Source organism: Prionailurus bengalensis, chromosome A2 (genome assembly GCF_016509475.1).
Source record: "Prionailurus bengalensis isolate Pbe53 chromosome A2, Fcat_Pben_1.1_paternal_pri, whole genome shotgun sequence".
NCBI lineage: Eukaryota > Metazoa > Chordata > Mammalia > Carnivora > Felidae > Prionailurus > Prionailurus bengalensis.
In genome coordinates this window covers 125,785,966-125,809,832 of record NC_057348.1, presented here as the reverse complement: position 1 = coordinate 125,809,832, position 23,867 = coordinate 125,785,966, and the positions used below count along the sequence as shown (strand labels likewise).

At 33.9% G+C, this 23,867-nt stretch overlaps 1 protein-coding gene across 4 annotated transcripts in view; it reads right to left on the bottom strand.

The window, feature by feature from the left end:
* Positions 1-23,867, bottom strand: part of SEPTIN7 (septin 7) — a 118,819-nt gene that overhangs the window by 60,493 nt on the left and 34,459 nt on the right. The window lies entirely within an intron of this gene.

Here is a 23,867-nt window from a genome sequence, read left to right as displayed (position 1 = left end):
AGAAGTCCTCTGATCCTTAGAAAAAAATGGGGTGGGGTTTTTTTTTAATATATAGTAAATGAGTTAATATATCTCAATTTCCCCCATTCAGTTTACATTATCTTTCCTTAAGGCAGTCTTCTTTATTGTACTTGCCAAACAACTTTTTGAGATAGTTATTTACCATTGAGGAAAACGACCTCAGAGATATTAAGTGACTTGCCTAAGATAATGAAACATTTGGGTATTATGACTTAGACTAAAGTTCACCCAACCTTTCTTCCAAGTTCCCCCACAGTAATAAAGCTGGCTTAAGTATCTGGGGAAAGAAATCTATCTACAGATATTCACAGAAAAGCGGTTTTAATTCCAAACATTTTTACCTAGTGATTAAGGTACAGAAGTTCCCCAGGGTTTAAATTAAGATAAACTTCAAAAAACTTTAGAAATATACAGGTTAAAAAAAAATCCTAAATTTTCCACTTAATGGATGTGCATGCAACATTTACCCCTGTAGGCAATCTCTTGGCTCAGTATGCTTATCAGCCAAATGAAGAGAACACTACTTATTGAGAATAAAGACTAAAAGAAATACAAATAAGCATCTAGTATACATTTTTTCATACAGTAATACTCAGGTTTTAAATTCAGAAAACTTCCCATCAAAGTCCAAATCGAGGTTTTATCCCTCTTCTTCACAAACATGATTTGTCAATAAAACTAATTCCCTCAGAAATGGCTACTTTAAAATATATGATCACACACCAAAAAAATCAAATTTGAAATTGTTTCATTAATACCAAGTGAAACCAACTTTTAAGTTTCTATAATTGTTAACATTTCTATTTTAGGCTGCTTACTTCCCACGTGGATCTTTATTACCATAATTACCTTAGAAAGGAATTTGATCAATTTCCTCAGCTAAGTTTAAGAAGAAGGTGGGTGTAAATTTCATATTTGGTAATTATATGGTCATAGCTGATTTAATACCCATAAGTTTCTTTCCTCTTTTACCATCACAAGGAAAAAACTTGAATGATACAGTAATTAAATTTGTATCTCTTATATTTACAGGCTTGCCTTCAACCCTTCAACAAATGCTCACAGGAAGTTATTTCATAGTCGGTAAATAAAATATACAATGAAAATACATAATAAAGTTGAGTATGTATTTGATTCTAGAGAAGTTAGGCTCACGATTTTCCTATTAAAGGGCAAGACTAGTTGCTTTTTGTTTTTTGAGCAATTCTCGTTTTGGGAACAATGATCAAGATTGCTCCCTTAATTCTAAATAGTATGTATCTTACACTACTATAAAACTTCAACATATTGTCTGGTTTTTTTTTTTTTTTTTTGTACTCACCAAAAAAATCAGAAAATACCTAACTATACTTTCACTTATGATTTTTCCCTCAGTGAATTTTTTTCTCTATCTTCATTGAAAACTCTCATCACTGACTACATGAAGTAGTCGTAGCTTGTATACCCTAAAACTAAAACTTAGCTTTGGTCAATTATCGGGCAGGAGGTAACTTCCATCCATTCCTAGACAACTCATATTGAAATTAAACCTCAATTCTTATGTCGTATCCCTGAAGGTTGGTTATAATATCAAAAGACAGGTAAACATTTCAGGAAACTTTACCAAGAGTTACAGAGTAAACAAATAATATAGAGTATCACTTGGTCAAGGAAAAGATTTTCAGAATCCAGTTCAACACTGTTCAGATATAACTGGTGTTTCTCTAGCTCTCATCTCCACATTTATGCTTGTAGTTGCTTCTAAGTTGTTTAGACTTGTTTCCAAGCTGTTCTAAAAAAAATTATTTTTAAAAAACTGCTCAATTTCTTCAATTCTGACATACACATTTCCCTCATCGACATTTCTAAAAAGGAACAACTCTCATAGTCAAAATGTTTATTTCCTGTCCTATTTATTTTTTCAGCATCTTTTTTTTTAAATCATTTCATTTTTTCCTCATGATAAGTGTACTCTTTAATCCACATCCCTTATTTCCCCCATCCCCTCATCCGCCTCCCCTCTGGTAATCATAAGTTTGTTCTTTACAGTTAATAGTCTATTTCTTGATTTATCTTTTTTTTTTTACCTTTGCTCATTTGTTTTGCTTCTTAAATTCCACATGTGAATAAGACCATATGGTATTTGTCTTTATCTGACTTATTTCACTTAGCATTATACGTTCTAGTTTTAGCCATGTTGTTGCAAATGTCAAGGTTTCATTCTTTTTTATGGCTGAATAATATTCCAGAGTGTGTGTGACACACATGGATAAAGAAGTGTGCTGTGTATATGTGTGTATAGACCTGTGTGTATATATATATATACACACACACACACACACATACATTTACATATACAGATAAAGATGTGTGTGTGTGTGTGTGTGCATACATACACAACACACTTCTTTATCCATTCATCTACAATCCATGGCAACTGTAAGTAACGCTGCTGTAAATGTAGGGGTGCACATATCTCTTTGAATTTGTGGTTTCATATTTTTTAGGTAAATACCCAATGTACAATTACTGGACTGTAGGGTAGTCCTATTTTTAACTTTCTGAGGAACCTCTCCACACTGTCTTCCACAGTGGCATCACCAGTGTGCATTCCCACCAACAGCGCATGAGGATTCCTTTTTCTCCACATCCTCACCAACAGTTGTTGTTTCTTGTGTTTCTGAGTTTAGCCATTCTGACAAGTGTGGTGATATCTCATTGTGGCTTTGATTTGTACTTCCCTGATGATGATGCTGAGCATCTTTTCATGTGTCTACTGGCCATGTGGATGTTCTCTTTGGAGAAATGTCTGTTCATGTCTTCTGCTCATTTTTAATCACATTACTTTTTTGGGTATTGAGTTCTATTAGTTCTTTATATATTTTGGACACTAACCCTTTACTGAATATGTCATTTGCAAATATCTTCTCCCATGCAGCAGGCTGCCTTTTAATTTTGTTGACTATTTCCTTCACTCTACAGGAACTTTTTATTTGCATACAGTTTATTTTTGTTTTTGTTTCCCTTGCTTCAGGAGACATGTCTAGAAAAATATTGCTACAACCGATGTAAGAGATTACTGCCCACGATCCCTTCAAAGATTTTTATGGTTTCAGGTCTCACGTTTAGGTCTTTAATCCATTTTGAGTATATTTTTGTATATGCTGAAAGAAAGTAGTCCAGTTTCATTCTTTTGCCATCTAGCTGTCCAGTTTTCCCAACATCATTTATTGAAAAGACTTTTTCCCATTGTATACTGATTCCTCCACTGTCAAAGATTAATTAACCAAATAATTGGAAGTTTATTCCTGGATTTTCTGTTCTATTTCACTGATCTATGTGTCTTTTTTATTATAGTACCATCCTGTTTTAATTACTACCACTTTGAAATAGAGCTTGTAATCTGGAATTGTGATACCTCCAGTTTTTTTCTTTTTCAAGACTGCTTTCATTATTCAAGGTCTTATGGGGTTTCATACAAATTTTAGGATTTTTTGTTCTAATTCTATAAAAAATGCTGATATTCTAATAAGGACTGCATTAAATCTGTATATTGTTTTGGGCAGTATAGAAATTTTAACAATATTTGTCCTACCAGCTCATGAGCATGGAATATCTTTCAATTTCTTTGCGATGTCTTAAATTTCTTTCATCAGTGTTTGAGTTTCCAGAGTACAGGTTTTTTCACCTCTTTGGTTAAGTTTATTCCTAGAGAGGCACCTGGGTGGCTCAGTCGGTAAGTGTCCAAATTCAGCTCAGGTCATGATCTCACGGTTCATGAGTTCAAGTCCCGCAATCGGGCTCTGTGCTGACAGCTCAGAGCCTGGAGCCTGTTTCCAATTCTGTGTCTCCCTCTCTCTCTGCCCCTCTCCTGTTCATGCTCTCTCTCAAAAATAAACAAACATTAAAAAATTTTTTTAAAGAATTCAGTATTAGGTAATGTGTTCAACAGAGAATGAGAGAACCAGATGAAGGAGTGTAAAGGTTGGTGGGGTAGCTGAGAGAGGTATGAGAACCTAAAGGGGAATACAGGAGAGAACCCAATACTGTGAAAAAGGAAGACTAAATGTTAGGTATGGAGGCCTTAATCCCTACAACTTCGTAAAGAAAGGAGGCAATGCTCTCACTGGTGATCTAGAAGGGAACCTCAGACATGTGTTGTGTGTTGTGGACCCAGGTTTTCTTTCCCTCATACTAGTATTTTCTACTTTCAAATCTTTCTAAAACAAACATGTATTTTTTCCTCATTGTGAATAACCAAAAAGCATACTGTAAAATAGGTAAAATTACAGAGAAACAAAATTCTAACAAGTTAAATTTGAGTCACCTAAAAATGAGGTATGTTACCATTTTGCTCTCAGATGTTTAAACATCCTCATCATGCACAAGGTCACAATCAATAATTCACAAGTAGGGTCCCATGTAGACAAGAAATCCATAACCATTTGACTAACAATGATTTCTTCCAATAATAATTTTTCTTTTACTTGCCCTGATAGACTTTAAGATCATATTGAAAACTGAAAACAATGTCAAATTCTGAATATATAATATCCTCAGAGAGCAATGTGAAATATTACATACTGCTTTGCATGAAATACAATTCTATAAATATTATTAATCACCTACTATGTACCAGGCACAAGGGATTAAAAGGGCAAAATAAGACAGAACTCCAAATCTCACTGAATTTACAGACTAGCAGGGAAGACAAACAAGTAAGTAAACGCTATGAGCTCTATATTTAGGTACGTTTAGGATGGTAGAAAACACAGAAGAGTGACTTCTAAATCCGATGAGAGTTAAAGAAGGTTTCCAGAAAGAGGTGACAACAAAGCTGGATCTTGGAGGATAAATAAAACCTAGCAAAATAAAGGTACAGAAACAGAAGAAATCATAGAAAACAGAAGTTTGAGTCAATGCACTTTATCTGGGTAAAACACCTGTTTGGGCTTCAGCCCTACAGCCACTAAATCAGTCTCCAGAGCTAAGGCTTGGGAGCCACAAGTGATTCTGCTTTGCTGCCAGTGGTAGAGAACCACTGGCCTGCATACTGAGAGAGGAAGGCTTAAAAAAGGGGGGGGGGGGGGGGGGATTTAAGAGGAGGGAAGGGAAAAGTGAGAAGAAAAACTCTTAAGATAACTTTCAGAATTTTGGACAACTAGCAAAAGCATATTATAGTGGTTATTAGCGCAGCATTTAACTTCAGGCTTTCCGGATGAGAACCTTACCTTTATAGCATGATTACAGTGAGCGAGCAAGATATTTGAATTATTTTCTCTCATCTCAACTTAACATAATACATGAACTGTGAGAAATAAACTAGGTAAGACGTGTGAAACCTAAGCACAGTTGTACCAGTGTACACAGTAAGTACTCAATAAAAAGTACTTTTTCTCTGATATCATTTAATGAGATTAAAAATACAGGAAAATGTGAGAAGAAACAGGATGAATTAAGATAAGGACATTCTGAATTTAAGACCCGTTTCAAATTAAAAGTCAAAGATTTTACAAGAATACAGAATTAGAAGAATTAAAAGTCACTTAACAGCTTCAAATTACATCTTAAGGGTTTTAAAAGCCAACTTTAAAAGATGGGTATAAATCTTAAAAAGGCATGGATGACTTTAGAAAAATAGATACAAATTTATATACAAGTACTATTTTCCCTAAAGTCAGGAGAATTTGAATTTGAGACAGTTTTGAACATGGCTCCAGAGTCTGAGGCATGTGGTAGGTAGTAGCTTCTTGGAATGTTCTCTATGGGTAGTGCACTCCTCTTGTTCTTCACTTGTTCCTCCTAGCTGACATGTAAAGACGCTCAGAGCTGAATTAACCACCTTAGACTAATGAAGTATCTTGGGAAGAGAGAACATGCCAGCGAAGCAACAAACAAGGAAGTACCTAGCAACTGAGAACTTAAAGCGGAGCTATCACTTCAGTCTATTCAACTCTGGATTTTAAAATAGAGGCAGAAAAAATTTCTATCTTGTTCATACACTGGTATTTTAAAGTTCCATGATTTACAGTGAAATTTAATCCAAATAACAATATTAACAAGATAAGCAAATATAACAACGAAAACCTAAAAGTCTCATTTCAGTAAGACAAAGAATTAAAAACACAAACTAGACAATATTAAAAAATACATTTTATGAATATTAATGCAACAAATAACATGTCATCAAAATATATATTATCATATATTAATCCAAGGAAACAACTGGGAATTCAGTGTTAAGTTTTTGCTGTGTTTCCTTAGATTGTACTAACTGTATCTCTCATTTACAAACTTTGATTTATTTGAAAGTTTCATATGAGGACAAGAATAAAAATAGCAACAAAACTTTTAAAAATGCATAAGGCATAACTTAGAAACAACGAGTTAACAGAATTTCCACAGTGAAAGACTAATAGACCACTCAGATACCAACAAACCAAGTGGCATAAAAAATGGAAATGATCTGAATTAATACGCTTGATTCTCAAAAATAAATATAAAATTCCTACCCAGAGAATGAACATATTTTCCAGTTACCAACAGATTACTGACACAATCTGATCATATATTTGGCTACAAAGAAAATCAATCAATACTGAAAAATACAGAAATCTACAACATATTCTCTGACTACAATTCTGTTAATAGATATTAACAACAAAAGAATAACACAATCCGCCTGCCCATATAGATACAACATACTATCTTTCCTCAACTTCTCTTATCTGAAAAACCTCTCAAATACAAACAAAATGAGTACTACATATGAAAACCTAAGAGCTATGACTAAAGTGGTGTTCAGAGAAAAACTTGTGCTTAAATACGCCTGAAGAAAACAGATTAACCTTCAGAGTGGCTCTTGGTGAAACTGTAAACCAGTATAGCTTTTCTGACAAATACATACCATGGAATACAATACCACTTAATTCCAAAGAATGAGGTAGCTCCTTATGTACTGACATAGATGTATGTATTAAGTGATTGGGAAAAAACATTCACAGAACAGCACATATAGTATGGTATCATTTATATAAAAAAAATCTACATGGGAATCACTGACATACATGAAATTATAGAAAAATGCCAGAAGACCTGTAACAACTGAATCATGTCACTAGAAAAGGGAATGGTACCAAAGGAGAAAGAAAAAGGAACTTCACTTTCTTATTAAATGTCTTTAGAATTTACAATTTTTAGAAAATATAGAACTTTTCTTTTTTGAGGAGGAATAGACATGTGATACATATGAGAATGGAGTACAAGGGTAAGGTTGGCAACAAAAGGACTCTACAGGGTCCTAGCATCAAAATAAATAAAAAGGGATGTTGAATGTAGTGAAGCGATGTCTGAGTTTGGACATTAAATTATTAATTCCTACTTACATTTAGTACAGCAATATTTACTTCCATGCCAAGATGTCAGATATCCTATAATCACAAGACAAATTATAACAGCCTTGTCCAAATATTCTCAAGGGTGACTTAGAACTACAATCAATCCTTGGGGTACCTGGCTGACTCAGTTGGTGAAGCGCATGACTCTTGATTTTGGGGTTGTGGGTCCTAGCCCCCTGCTGGTATAGAGATTATTTAAAAATAAAATCTTAAAAAAAAAAAAAACTCTAATCAAATCTTGCTCATTGTGCTTTACTAAACGGAAAGCAGTAGTATCACCAATGCAAAATAATAGAGAGCTATAATTCGTCCCATCAACTCACTCTAACATAGAATTAGTGGAAACGACCTCAATCAAATTTATCACTGTATTATTTAGGAAACATTTAAGAATAACACAATTCAAAATTCTACATCCTATTTTAAGAAAGCAAATTATTCAATAAAATATAAACAGAATGCCTATCTGCAACATTTTATATTTCTTCATATTTTATATTTTTTCTTTAGATGTATAAAATATGTTAACATTTTTTATTTATTTATAACTAATATCTTAGATCTGTTAAGTGATCCAAATTAACAACTATTTTATATTTGTTTGACTTTGAAATGCACTATATATGTTCTGGAACAAAGTCATTATCTTTCCCTCATTTTACTGAACTTTAAAAACAAGTAACTGGATTTAAATTTTTTTCTGTCCTTGTTAAAACAAAATACTGCAATACTTACCATTAAAGATGTTAAATACTTTAAGAAAATTCTAAAATAAGAATAACTAGAGTTTGTAATATTGTACCCATACTTTAACATCAGACACAGGTTAAAGTAACCTCTGTCCTCTTTGAAGTCTAGCCCATGAAAGCCATGCATATTCCATCATCATTCCAGAATATTCCACTTAAAGCCTAAGAATAAGACATTCATGAAATGTCTGTTCACAGGGTTTTGAAGAAAGTCACATCAATAATTATAACAGTTAAGGTCAGGTTCCCTTAGGTCCTTGTGATTATAAAGACCCTCAGAAGTCCTACAATAAAAGAGATGGTTTATCTTTGTTTTACTCAGCAGCTCCTCAACCTTGCAGCCTTAGATTGTTTCCCTCAACCTCCTAAAATATCTATTAACATCTAACACATGAACCATACTTTGAGATATTATACTGTGTAGTTCTTTGGTAAATTATTTTTCCTTAATCATAATATAATAATATAAATAATAGTATCGAGTTAGTTATAGTTAAGTAGAGCATACATAGTTTAAACCTTGAGGATTTTTCAATTGTATATAGCACATAAACATTAAGCAAAGATGCTCCTTAGTTTTATCAGTTAGAGGCTTGGAAAACACACTTCATTACACAAACTGTGTAATGAACACACATAATGTGGTTTTATTATCAACACCAATTTGCTAAATTACGAAGAGTCTCAGAACATTAGAACTGAAATAGTCCTTACAGATACAAATCAAACCATTTTAAACATTAGAAAATTAAGCCAAAGAGAAATTACCTGACTAATGCTAAGAGCGCAGTTAAGTGGCAGAGAAAGAATCAGAACATCTCTGTTGCAATCCCCAGCCCTGAGACTCTGTTCTTCATGTCAATCTGCTTCTAAAAGAACTCTCTGAGATTCTCCATGAGACTCTCCCACTGGGGAGTTGCTTTCAAACTTATTTTACCATAGTTCACAGAAAACAAACAGACAAGCTTCCTCCAAACACACATTTTACATCAAAACCCAGTACACAGATCCACACAAGCATGTTTATCTGTATTTACAAATGTGTGTGCATATAAAAAGTTTCATGAAACAATATCTGTGTTAAGCAAAATGCACTCTATTTTCAAATCACTCCTATTTTTCATTTTTTAAAAAGGACTCACTAAATTGATGTTATAATCTAATTTGAAAAAACCTGTCAAGGAGGATTCAAAGCTTCATTCAGACTAGAATAATCTCATTCTCAACATCCTATAGCTTATCCATCCCAACAGCTATTTTTTGACGTACTATTACAACTGACAGAAAACACAGATATAAATAATTTCATTTTATGATTATTTATTGAACAGCTGCTAAATTTTAGAACTCGGGACATCTTTACCCTCAAAAATTTAATTGTGTTGAGAAGTAAGTTATAGCTAAACAAAAAGTACAGCGGGTATACATAAGGAGCACTTGGGTATAGCTTGAAGAATCAAGGAAGACTTCACAGAGCAAGCAACATTTCACTGAGACATGCACAGGTATTAACCAAGCAAACCAGTGAACATCTAAATAATGCTTAGATTTGGAGTGGCTTTTTAAAAAGGTGGAATCTCCAACCTCTGGTTTAGCATTTGGACAAAGAGAAAAGAAAGTATAGGAGGATAAATAAGTTTAGTAGTAAGGAGGATAAAATTATTATTAGAGAAATAAAACACATCTACTAAAAGCAAACACGCAACTGAATACAGTTTTAATCAGAAAGGACACTATTTAAAAAAAAAACAAAAAACCAAAGAGCCTACACAGACAATTTCACAAGTATCAAGGTTTGGGTTTTTTTTCCCCTTAAAAAACTGAAACTGGAAGTCACAGGCAATAAATTATAGGCAGAGATTTATTAAAGGTGAGGACATGGAATGCCACTGAGCAAACACATAAAGAAAGAGCCTTTATTCCCTCACATTAAAGGATTGACTAATGTTTTGTTAAAATAAAATGGCTATGGCATTATCATTTTTGACTCCCTGCTCTGACAGGCTTCATTAACTGAACAAGTACACTTGCTGTCAGATAAGAGGGATTTATTATTTTGCATCTTGCTGTAATAAACAAACAAATCTGGATCCTAACTCCTTCTCTGTCACCAGGAGCTTAATGACATAGACCATGTCTTACTCATCTCTAGATTTTCAGGGACTAGCATAGCACCTGGTACTTTGTAGGTGGTAATTAAATTGTACTGAATAAATGAATGGGGAATGCAAAAATCTAAAGTATGGTAGGAGAGGTAAGATACGCAAACAAATAAGCATAATACAAGGTAGAATTTGATCAAGACCATGAATGAGCTATCCAAGAATGATAAAATTTCAGAGAACTGAGAATCTCAGCAGCCTAGAAAAGAGATCACATTTCAATGAGGCTTTGAAAGATGGAGTAACATTTCAACTATCTGTAATATTTTTGAGTATAAGAAGACACTTTTATCATCTTGCAGCAGGGGCGCCTGAGTGACTTAGTCGGTTAGGTGTCCGACTTTGGCTCAGGTCATGATCTCACGGTCCGTGAGTTCGAGCCCCGCGTCAGGCTCTGTGCTGATAGCTCAGAGCCTGGAATCTGTTTCAGATTCTGTGTCTCCCACTCTCTCTCTGGCCCTCCCCCGTTCATGCTCTGTCTCAAAAATAAATAAATGTTAATAAATAAATAAATAGGGGTGCCTGGGTGGCGCAGTCGGTTAAGCGTCCGACTTCAGCCAGGTCACAATCTCGCGGTCCGTGAGTTCGAGCCCCGCGTCGGGCTCTGGGCTGATGGCTCAGAGCCTGGAGCCTGTTTCCGATTCTGTGTCTCCCTCTCTCTCTGCCCCTCCCCCGTTCATGCTCTGTCTCTCTCTGTCCCAAAAATAAATAAACGTTGAAAAAAAAAATTTTTTTAATAAATAAATAAATAAATAAATAAATATCATCTTGCAGCAACAGTGTGGGAAAGAAAGTAAAGTCCTTTTAAAATAAGATCTGTAACTCCTTTCAGAATGTCTAACTGTGCTGGAATTTAAACAAGGGGCTGTAAACATGTGTAGGGCTTTTCTATCTTATTCAGTGCTTGCCTACTCTCGATTATCCTGGGGTTTCAAATATTCAAATATAGTATGTGATCTCCATCAATATAATAAAATAATTTTATTAAGGTGTTTTAATAAAATTTATTTATTAGCACAGTACCTGACATTTCAAAAAATCTCAAATGTTATGTCATTAAGATATAGGTGTTAATTTCAGCTGCGGTGGAGATGAGCCAGTGTCAAACTGTATGTAGTTCTTAACCAAAAGGTACCAGTGTTATTTAAGGAGCTATTTCAAAACAGATGACTACACTCTACCCCAGAACTAAAGTCCAGAATATCCAGGTAACTATTTCCACATAGATTTTGGAGATGCTTCCCACAATGACTTCAAAGGTAGATGAAATTTAAAAACTCTAGTAGGTAGACAATGATATAGGGCAAAATGCCAGATTCACCAACATTTAAAGATGGTCAATGAAAAGGATGTTAAACAACCAGATAAATCAGGAGGCAGTATCACAAAAAAAAAAAAAAAAAAAAAAAAGAGAGAAAGAACTGCAAGGAAAAAGTGGTAAACAATACCAAATAAGAGGTTTAAAAAAGAGGACCCACGGACAATGAGAAACACTCTTACTGACCTTTAATAAAAGCAGTTTTTATTAAAAAAAGAAACCAAATGGAGAGGAGTCAAGTCATAGACAGGAAATTAATAAGTACAGATTTATTCTTACTTTACATCTGGCTGAAAAATAAAGAGAAGATATCACCCATAAGAAAAGTAAAATTATGTTATGAAGGGAGGGTGCTATTCTTAGTTTTGCTTTTTAATATGCTTATCTCTGAAGATTTAATCTATCAAGAACAGTCTAGACTATACTAGATACTGATTATTTCCAAGATATTCCATTATTATGTGATCTGGGATTTGCTTAAGACTATTTCGTCTCCTCAAAATGATGCACATGATAATCTTAAAATGCAAGCTAAACAGGTTCCCTAAGACCTAGCTCTACAATTATCCAAACAAGGTTTACTTATTTTAATTATAGTAACTGACCACCAGCTCTAAAAGCTAAGTAATAATTCTGCTATGTAGCTAATAGCAAACATTCCAACAAGCCACTCAATAATTACCTCGTTCACAGAGTCAAAAAACTTACACTTGCTATGTGTCTAAAATAAAGGTGGGAGGCCTTAAGGAAGATGTTTATGATATTTCTTGCTATATTCAGAGATTAAAGTATCCTTTACACAGTCAAATGGTTAACTACCTTTTTTTTTTTTTATCTCCATATTACAAAAAAATCTAAATGGCCTACTTGGAATTTTTTTTCATGATTATTTCAAAAATGGATTACCACATATTTTTTGGTTAAAATATATTGTCTTTACTCAGGCTAGGGTCTGTAACATTTCCCAGATTATACATCAAGCTTCTAGGAGTTCTGCTAAACTGAAAAAGAGCTGAAATTGACAGCATTTATAAGCTCTCTCTGCTTGTTCCTCCAAATTCACATTATTACCTAAAAGTCTAATGATCACTCAATAATACATTCCCTCTTAAAAATCAAGTACTCTTGGGACACCTGAGTGGCTCAGTTAAGCATTTGACTTTTGGTTTCGGCTCAGGTCATGATCTCATGGTCTGTGAGTTCGAGCCCCACATCAGCCTCTGCACTGACAGTGCAGAGCCCGCTTGACATTCCCTCTCCCCCTCCCTCTCTCTCTCTGTCCCTCCCCTACTCACTCTCTGTCTCTCTCTCAAAAATAAATAAACTAAAAAAAACTGCTATTAGTCCTTTATATCTTGGAGGGAAAATTAGACTTTTTCTCTAATTTCTAGCTGTGCCCAGCATTCACTAAGGAAATAAATGCTTTAATTTAGAAGAAAATCGGGGTAGTTTTGAAATGTGTGAATCAGAGAAAGTAAAGGTTTTGTGGCATTATCAGAGTGGAGTGCTCTATGAAACTAGACAGTAGCTTAAGGCCAAATGCCACACTAGAGGGTAAGTAAAAGAAAAGACATCAGGAAAGGAAATAGGAACATACCAAAAAAAAAAAAAAAAAAGGAAATTTTCTTGGAGATCTAGTGGACAGAAGAGGTGAAACAAGGAGTTGATTTATTCTTGAGGTGGGATCACGTTCTACAAAGAGGTTCTAAAGGAGTAGCTTTCAAAGACAAAGTGGGGCAGACTTTAATCATTTGAGCTACATGACTGACATATTCTTTCAAGTTCTATAAATCTCATATACCAAAATTTATACCCTCAGCACCAGCGGTGGGTTGTGTGAATTACATTTGTGATTGTGTTAATCTGCCTCACCAATATTTCTTAAAACAAAAACATGTGCATGCATTCAAAGAAACTGTTAGTGGTGTGAATATTAATAGAGATAAAAAATTTCAAATCAATAATCAAGGGCCTGCAATTAAATACAGAATCTTTGTCTAATACTAATTTAGCAACATAATTTTGCTTTATTTGGCATTTTAAAAAGATTTCTACTCAATTTTGGCAAGGATGAGATTAAATGAGCATTTGCACATCTGTGGTAACTGTGTAAGTTGGTACATTTTCAGTTCACATCCTTAACCATGTCATCTACTTCTAGAAATCAAACACACAAGGAAAAAACACTGCAGTAATTGTTTTCACAGTAAAGATGTTGGGGGGGAGAGAAGGATATTTCAGGTACCATGAAGGACACAGGCTAAGTATACTATGATACACTCATAAAATTAATCAGCCATCAAGAATGTTTTTAACTTACCAATATCTTTATTTATTAGGTTTTAAATTGTATTTAAATTCTAGTTAGTTAACATATAGTGTAATACTAGTTTCAGAAATAGAATTTAGTGATTCGTCCCTTACACAGAACACCCAGTGCTCATCGAAACAAGTGCTCACTTAAACAATGCTTTAAGTATTAAGGAGGGCACTTGTGATGAGAATTAGTTTTTAAAAATCCATTTGACGTGGAAAAATGCCTGCCTTGAGCATTAGGTGAAAAGAATACATAAAAATGAATATGCTACTACAGCTATCCATAAGAGGCACAGAAAATACACCAAAATTAGTTAATAGTGATTTCCTCTCCCTTTTTATTTTTTTTGAAGTCTTTTTAAAAAAATTTAACATTTATTTATTTTTAAGAGACAGAGAGAGACAGAGCATGAGCAGGGGAGGGGCAGAGGAAGAGGGAGACACAGAATCCGAAGCAGGCTCCAGGCTCCGAGCTGTCAGCACAGAGCCCGACACAGGGCTCAAACTCACAAACTGTGAGATGATGCATGACCTGAGCCAAAGTCAGATCCTTAAACAACTGAGCCACCCAGGCGCCCCTTTTCTCCCTTTTTAAAATGTTCCACCTACTCCTCTGTATTACATTCCTAATGGAAAACTTTTGTAACAAGGAGCAGTTTTTATAGGAAGAATATTTCTAAACCATATATATTAATATCTGTTACATTAAAGAACATGAGTTATCAAAATATATAACAACATTTCAAAGAAATATATAATTGATTGCCTTTGTCTGGACATTAAAGTAGACTTAGAGCAGTGCTCTTTTAAACTTTAGAATGGGGATTAACAGGCACTACTTGTCAAAATGCAGATTCCCATACTTCCAGGAATGAGCATCTTAAATAGGAAGCCCAGATAATTTTGATTAAAGGAGTCAGGGAAACAGACTGAGAACAATCAAAATACAGTTCATTTAATTTCTTCATTTACTTGGCCTTTTAGATGACTAAAATTTTATGTTTCTTCTTTAATCAAAATTATCTATAATGATGGCTTGAACCAGAAATACTGTTAACTGATGAATGACATTCATCAGTTAACCAGAAATACTGTTAACTGATGAATGACATTAAACTAGAAATACTGTTAACTGATGAATGACATTCATCAGTTAACCAGAAATACTGTTAACTGATGAATGACATTAAATCTGATTAAAACATGATTCAACAAGAAAAGCAAACACCAACCTATATATTAAAAAAAAAAACAACTTAATTTTAAGACTCAAAATCTTAATGTCAACCTAAAAACAATCCCTAAGATGCTTTATACCAACCGACATTAAGAACCCGATACACTCCAGGGAAAATAAGATACTCAAAAGGTTTGCAAAGGACAGCATTAATCCTGCAGCAACTTATATAAAGCACCAAGTGTACCCTGAAGACTAATTGCTAATGTCACACAAGTAACTTGAGCAAAACACTTAAGCTTATCTTTACTGAAATGCACAGAACAGGCAAGCACAAAAATCTTATTTTGTTAACACGATTGCAAGCTACCTTGTTTAAAATGGGAAATGATAAGAGCAAATTCTCAACCATCTTTCAAATTAGCTAAATCTGACTCTTACCAGAAAAGAGCTTTGCTGCTATACTGAATTGCAGAGTAAAAAGCACAACATGTGTGCCCCGAATATTTATAATCAAAGGAGTTCAACCAGGGCAGAAGTTCAAAGTAAGAATTAATCAAGTATTTAACCACTTAGCTGCCATCTTGTTCTCAACTACCCCTGATCTTTCTTTCCTCTTCACCCCAGACATTGGATCTTAAAACTAAATTCAACTGTAAAAATGCACTAATCATGTATGCTTAAAATTAACATTTTATTTATTTACAGATTTACTAGGGAAATTATATATACACTATACATACAAAGCACATTTACAAAACGAATCATCAAGCCCTCTGTGAAGCAGTTACACACAGACAGCATTATTGTCCAGCTGTCTCTACCACCATGTGAAATCCTCTGATTCTTAGGGGGTATGTCTCTCTCTTTTTTAATCTTAGCCCTATGGCGGCTGACTTGGAATAACCAGGTAAATGTTTGTTGTAAGGAAACTGAGATTCAAAATGATCTATCAAGGTCAGAAAGCTCATTTGTGGCTGAAATTAGTTTAAAACTAGGCTAAGTACCATATTCTTTTTAGTGTAACAGCTGCCGTACTAAGTACTATGAGATAGACTTACGTTAAATATAGAAAGCGAATTTTCATTGTACACTAAACATATAAATTAAAACCATAATTGTAACTAGCTAGCTCCTTTACAAAATTGCCAAAATAAATTATACATTTAATAGAGAGTTACTGATTTCAGAACTCTAACCTATCAGGAAAATAAGATGCTATCCTCCCCTGACTCTACATGGCACTTTAAATGTGTACTACTAAGACATTTATTAAACTATAATTAGTAGTGTGCGTTTCCCTGGAAATTCCTTTGAGGGTTGAAGTGGTCATTTTTATTTATTTTTATTTATTTAGATTTTTAAAAATTTTTGTTTGTTTGTTTGAGAGAGCGTGTGTGTACATGCAGGAAAGGCGGAGAGGGAGAGGGAGAAAGAGAAAGAATCTTAAGCAGGCTTCATGCTCAGTGGGGACTCCAATGCAGGGCTCATTCGCACAACCCTGGGATCATGACCTGAGCCGAAACCAAGAGTCAGACACAACCACCTGAGCCACGCAGGCACCCCTCATTTTTATGTCATCAGCTTAAACCATAATTTCTAGTACTCACCGATCATTCAATTAAAATCTATTCTCAGGACTATGACAAGGTACTACAGAAATCTCACCATTATGTTTTACTGTAATTAGTACCACTTGTAACATAATAAACAATTCATAGTCTCCCATCATAAAAACTTTAGTTAAGAATGAACCACAAATCCTACTTCACAGTTGATTCTCTGATATGCACTATTTATCATCTGCTTACCTCCACTCACCTCCCTATATTCAAAAGACTATGATCTATTTCAAAGACTCTATTAGGATAGAACATGTATGAGAAGCCAATGACTTTTTTTTAAGTCTACTAAATTAAACTGGGATATTACCCAGATTACATTTCTTATATATGTCAATCCAGACATTGTCCCTGTTACAAAACCAAAAAACTCCCAGTCTATGAAACTGTTTTGTGTTTGTCTGAATTATACTGCTCCACGATTAAGATACTGAAATTAAATCAGATAAAGAATTAAGTATATTAAAAAAACATGAATATACCACTACTGAAAATATCATGTACCATTTTTCCATGAATTAGCTGTATGATTTAAGACAGTGGTGTGCTTTGTAGCTATAAAGTCTTATTTCTTTAAACTTCTACAGCATGTGGTTTATATATTTCTTATGCCATTTATCACTTAATGATGTAGTTAACTTGTATACTTTTTTCCTCCTGTACTACTCCCTTACAGTGTCTTCAACTACATTTACATTCTTCCCTTAAGTATCCATGGAATGAATAGCCCCACGTTCAATTATACCATACATCTTAAATTCCTGCAAAATATATTCTCCCTTTTTTAAAAGTATATATTTAGAACAAACTTTTAAAAAAACAATTTGCCAATATGTCAAGAGCCACAAAATATTGAAATATTTCGCTACAGTAATCCTACTGCAGGGACTATAAACAAATCAATAAAGTACTGCCCTCTGCTTCCCAACACACATACACAAACCTTGTGTGTTTAAGGATCTTCACTGCCATGTTATTTGTAACAGGATAGGTAGGGATAATAGCAAACTTATATCCATTAGTGAAGAAGCAGACTCCAAAAATTATGGTATATTCAGTCATGGATTAGAATATTATGCAGCCATTTAACACGATAGTTAAAATATTGAACAAAATTTCCATTCCATAAATTTTTACTACAGCATTATGAAACTGAACAGAGCAAATCATTCACATATCAAATGAAAAACCAATGGCTAAAATTTGAGATAGGCACAGTTGAAATTATTATGCAACTGTCCAAAGTAAAGTAAAACATTGTAGATAAACATAGCAATATATTAATGAAAATTATCTCATTTGTAAGCATTTTATTTCTTTATTTTTCAGTATGTCCTAATTTTCATGTATTTCAGGTGCTATTATGAAGTCTCTTTCTCAGAGAGGCAAGTCTTCCCTGATAACTCTAAAAAGATACCACCATGTTTATTTACTTTCTAGAAAACAACACAATCTGTAACTATTTTACATATTATTTACTTATTTGCCTATATCCCTAGATTAACACAAACTCCAGTAACCTTTCTATACAAATAACATAACTACTATAATTTATAACTCTAATAATATGGTATTTATATAGGAAGAACTACAGCATGAACTAAACCAAAGATTGGAAAGAGAACCAACCAAGCACATGTATTTTTAAAAATCAAGCTTGTAATAAATGGTCTGGGGAGAACTACTTAACCATTTAGAAAATAAAATAAACATCAAAGTCCTATCTCACATCAAAAAAATAAATAACCCTCATGGATTTAAAATTTCAGAATAAAAACTTAAACCTTTAGTCTATATACTTACATAAAATACAGTGAAATCCCCAGTAACCTCAAATCAATCAACCTCAAATCAAATCAATCAACCTCAAATCAAGAACAAAAGCCGTAAGAAAAAAGATTGCATGGACAATATAAAATCAAACTAATACAAAGCGCAACACAGAAAAATTCTGGCAAAAAATGCCAATACCTAATAACAAAATAATAATAATAATAATAATAATAATAATAATAATAATACCCTGCAATACCTATATCTTATTAAAGAAGTAAATGAGTACAGCTTTTTAAATTAAACCAGAACATACCATTTACAAAAGAACCCATACCAAAGATAAATATTTTTAAAAAATAAGTTAACCAGCAACAATAAAATACAGGTGAAAATAAGACACCAATTTTTAGGCACTGACAGTGTTGGCAGGACTCAGAGAAAGGGGCGTTGGCAACACTAGGTGAATGTGCAAAATGGTACACAAACTATTTTAGGGCAATTTGGTATTATGTATCAAAACCCTTAAAAAACTAGCAATTCAAATTTCCAAAGCTTTATTTTAAGGAATTAATTGAAAATGTAAGAACAGAACTATAACCATGTTTACCTGTAACTATCTTAATGTTGGACAAGGCAAATTATAGTATATCTCACCTATACAAGCCATTAAAATCTAGGACTCAACCATAGCTAGGTTACGACATCTAAATTCAAAAGATGATCACAATTCACAGCTAATTTTAAAAGACAGTCACATAACATCACATATACTAAACAAGAATACTGTATGTTTCTATGCTTGAGCTATCACTGAGTAACAGATTTTGGTAATATTTTCATTATGCTTTTCTGTATTTCGTAATTTCAATGAATGAAACATATTAACTTTATTACAAAAGCACCTTTTAAAATACGCAGATGAAAAACCTAGAATGAATAAAAAAATTAAAATAGTGGATATGTGAAATTATCTGATTTTTCTCCCTAAAATTCCTCTGCTTTGGTTACATTACTTAAGTGAGGTAAAATTCACACACCATAAATTTCACCATTTTAAAGTGTACAATTCAGTGGTTCTATATTCACAACATTGTATAATCGTCATTACTTACTTTTATTACTAAAAGTAAAATAAAAATAGAGCTCTAGGAAGAAATTTTTGAAATATTACTCAAGGCAGTTTACGTCTCCAACATATCGTAACTTTAGAATTAAACATAACTACCGAATGCCCAATAACCTAGAAACAAAATGAGTCAATACCACCTTTCAGTTTCTGCAAATAACTCTGGATGTTATTACAATTCAAACATCAACAAGAAGAGGGAAAATGACAACTATGACAGACATTGTATATCCTATTACTGACTAAATACCTCCTAAATCTTTGCTAATAAGTCATACATAAAAAACGCATTATAATATACTTTGAATGCCCAAAACAGCCAAAGCAGCATGTTAGAAGTTCTGTTCCACTGGAAAAAAAAAAAAAAAAGAAATGCCATTCCTGCTACTAAAGACATTTGGTACAGGTCAAATGCATCATGCAAATCACAAATAAAGAAAATCTCTACCATAAAAATTGTGCAAAGCCCAAGATTATAGAAATGATAGAACTGTGTATTTTATCTTCTAAGAATTAAAAGTACAAACTTCCAGCTTTAAAATAAATAAGTCAAAGGAATATAAAATACAGCATAGGAAATATAGTTAATAATACTGTCATAACTTTGTATGGTAACAGATGGTAAGCGCATTTATCCTGGTAATATATAGAACTGTCAACTGTTGTACACCTGAAACTAATAACACCGTAGGTCAATTATACTTCAATTTTAAAAAAGAATTCAAAATAATAGATTTAATATCACTTGTTTTCAAAAATACTTTCTGGAAAGACAAAGCAATCTATAGTCTTTCTGAGTTCTACCTCCTTGGAGAATTCTAGTAAAATCAGGATTTTACAATTAACATTTTATTTCTCAGCACAGTCAAGTCTAATTAAGAAGCACATGAGAGAGGGGTGCCTGGGTGGCTCATCAGTTAAGGGTCCAACTTCGGCTCAGGCCATGATCTCATGGTTCATGGGTTTGAGCCCCGTTGTCGAGCTCTGTGCTGACAGCTCAGAGCCTGGAAACTGCTTCAGATTCTGTGTCTCCCTCTCTCTCTGCCTCTCCCCATCCCCCGCTTGTAAGCTTTCTCTCAAAAATAAACATTAAAGAAAAATAAATTTCTTAAAAAAAGAAGCACACAGAAGATACTCAAATTCCAAGCCCAAATATGTTTGACACTTTGCTGAATTAGAGACCTAAGTGTCTTCATTATTTGATAGGTCTCACATTGAGTTTTAAACTAAATTTTTAAGTAAAGATTCCAATCTACTTATCCTTGTGGACAGCCACGGTCTTCAAAATCTAGGCTAGTCTACCTTTCCAGCCTAATTTCCGACTATTATAAAGTCACATCTTAGGGGTCAGATCCTAAAGCCAATGTACAGTACAAATTAATCTTGAAAACCCTCTATATCATCCATTAAGCACAATTACATATAAACTAACAACCTGCTTTTCTTTGTGCACTGAAATAGATACTTATTTCTTTGCAAATATAAAAAGTAACTAGCATACATACTAAGGCACCATATTGTCACTAGACTAACATACAGCAAGGTAAGATATTCGTACTATGAAAGGATGTGGAAGCTGAAAACGACCGGGGAAATAGAAAATTCACCTCTCCCACTTCATGCCCACCCGAGGCCACACCCTCACCTCATTCCAGTGGAATGGCAGAAAAACACTGCTTACATATATGCATTTAAGTTCTCTAATACTCCTTCATTCCTTCCCTGCTAACCCCTTTATTTCTTTGTCTCTTTCATTTTTTTTAGGAAAAACAGAACATCCAAATAAAATCATCTAAGTTTAAGGCATACTGGATGCACTCTACTGAGCTCTGCGCTGTATCAAATACCCCCAAAAGAGCCTCTATGTAGTAGTACTTAAGAACACAGCAGACTGAGAAGTAAGAACCAAAACCGGACAGGGTTTTGTTTTACCATGTGCTTACCAATGTGACCATGGGCAAGTAACCTAATCTCTCCATGCCTCAGTTTCTCTATCTCTAAAATAGGGATAACAATAATACCTACTTCATTCGGTTGTTGTGAAGGACTGCGTGAGTTAGGTACATACTCAGAACACTGCCTGATGCATAATAGGTTATGGAGGTATTGGCTATTATTTTCCCAAATGGACTGTTCACTCAATTCTATTCTTTAAAAACCTGCCTTAATACCTCTTCCTCAAATAAGGCAGTAATAACCTTCAACCAGAGACAAGTTTTCCTATACCCTTACACTTCTATGTTCCTTAATTTTTGTATGACTCCACTGACTCATGTATACTTCCTAGAAATGTTACTTACCTTTTTATGTGTGCTTATGTTGTCACATAAGTTATAAACTCCTTTTAACACATGGGAATACACACTATGCCTCCCTGATACAAAAATCACTTAAATTAGGACTCAATAAATATTGTTTATGAGGCAAGGTTACTGGATAAAGGTTGTCCAACACAAGACAGAGTTTCATAAAGAAATCAACTTTTAAATACAAATTTTCAGTTTGTATTAACGTACAAGTCTTCAGCCAAGAATTGTTATAAAAGCTACAACTACTCTGAGTTTAAGTCTCAAAAATCAGGAGTTAGCTTATAAGGAAGGGTTTGTAGTCTCTAAGTTAAGAATATTAAAGCAAGGTTAGCTTTAGCTTTCTGTGACTTGCAAACAATGCTGTTAGATTTGGCCTAAAGTCAGAAAACCAACCATTTCTTAGACACTTACTTAAAAGGTGTTAGACACTGCAACTATGTACATGAAAAGATTTAGTCCTTCCACTCAACAAGTCTATAGAGGGACAGCTAATTAAACAATAATATTCAAGGTACAGCGGGAAAAACAGAGTAAGGATACTGACACCCATTCTTCTTTAACCTCAGTTAGTCTTTTTTGTTAAAAATTTTTTTTAACATTTACTGATTTTTTGAGAGACAGAGACAGCACAAGCAGGGAACGGAGGGAGGAAGGGAGGCGGAGAGAGAGAGAGAGAGAGAGAGAGAATCTGAGGCAGGTTCCAGGCTCTGAGCTGTCGGCACAGAGCCTGACGAAGGGCTCGAACCCAAGAACTGTGAGATCACGACCTGAGCCGAAGTCGGATGCTCAACCGACTAAGCCACCCAGTTGCCCCATAATCTCAGTTAAAGTCTTAACAAGGAAGAGAAAAAACAAAAGCTGTAGTTCAATAAAGGACTGACCAGAAAAACTAATAAATAAGATATATTCAGAGATTGCACAGTTTCTCTAAAAATCATTTCAGCTGCCTTAAATTTTTTTCATCTGGAAAAATGTCAGAGATTTTAAATCAAATATCTGGCCTTGACCCCCACATATTATTCCACTAAGTATATATTCAAGAAGTTATTCTTTAAAATTTCAATATCAAATTTTGCTTGAATTGTTATAATTCTCCTAATAGATGTAGGAACTTCTCTTACAAATTAAAAAATGATATTATATTTATTTATAAATAGTTTGTCATGTAAGATCACAAGCTTTACATATGTAAAGGTAAGATGGAGTACTTCTTCACATGTAACGATCATGTGAACTACTCTACAAAAGAAAAGGTATGTTCTATACATTTTATCCATGTATCTACTACCTCTGCTTCACAGCTGCAATTTGCAAACTGGGTATACTATACTTCTACTCAACCAGAGACAGGCAAGTTAACCAACTCTAGCAAACATCAAGTTTGCAAACTTTGTTACCAAGTTTTCACTATTGAAACTAACACAACACAGATATTTCCAAACAACCACAAAGTACCATCAGGTAAAATACTCTGATCAACTGAGAAAACATTCTTCTCTTCAGTGAAGGAGGATTTCATAGCTAATTCAATTAATCTAATTCAACACCCAAAGAAAAATACCAGGAGTTGAGTGTAATTAGCAAAAATTAATGAACACTACATAAAGACCCAGCATCAATTCAATTTTCTTTGTCAAGGACAGTGACTCCATTACCCTGCCTTTCACCTTCTTAAAACATATAGAGAAATACAACAAAGTTTCATCATCCTTAGGATTTAGGTTCTAAAGTCAGCCTATATGAGGTGAAAATATTATACAGTCCTTTAAGACTATTAATCTTTATATACACCATGCTGCTTCTTCAAATTTAACAATGATGGTACCAACATACTGTCAAATAACCCCTGACAGCCTCTTAAAATGGACTTCAGGCAGAGTATGGTGTTCATAGGATCAAAACATAAGAAAAATGA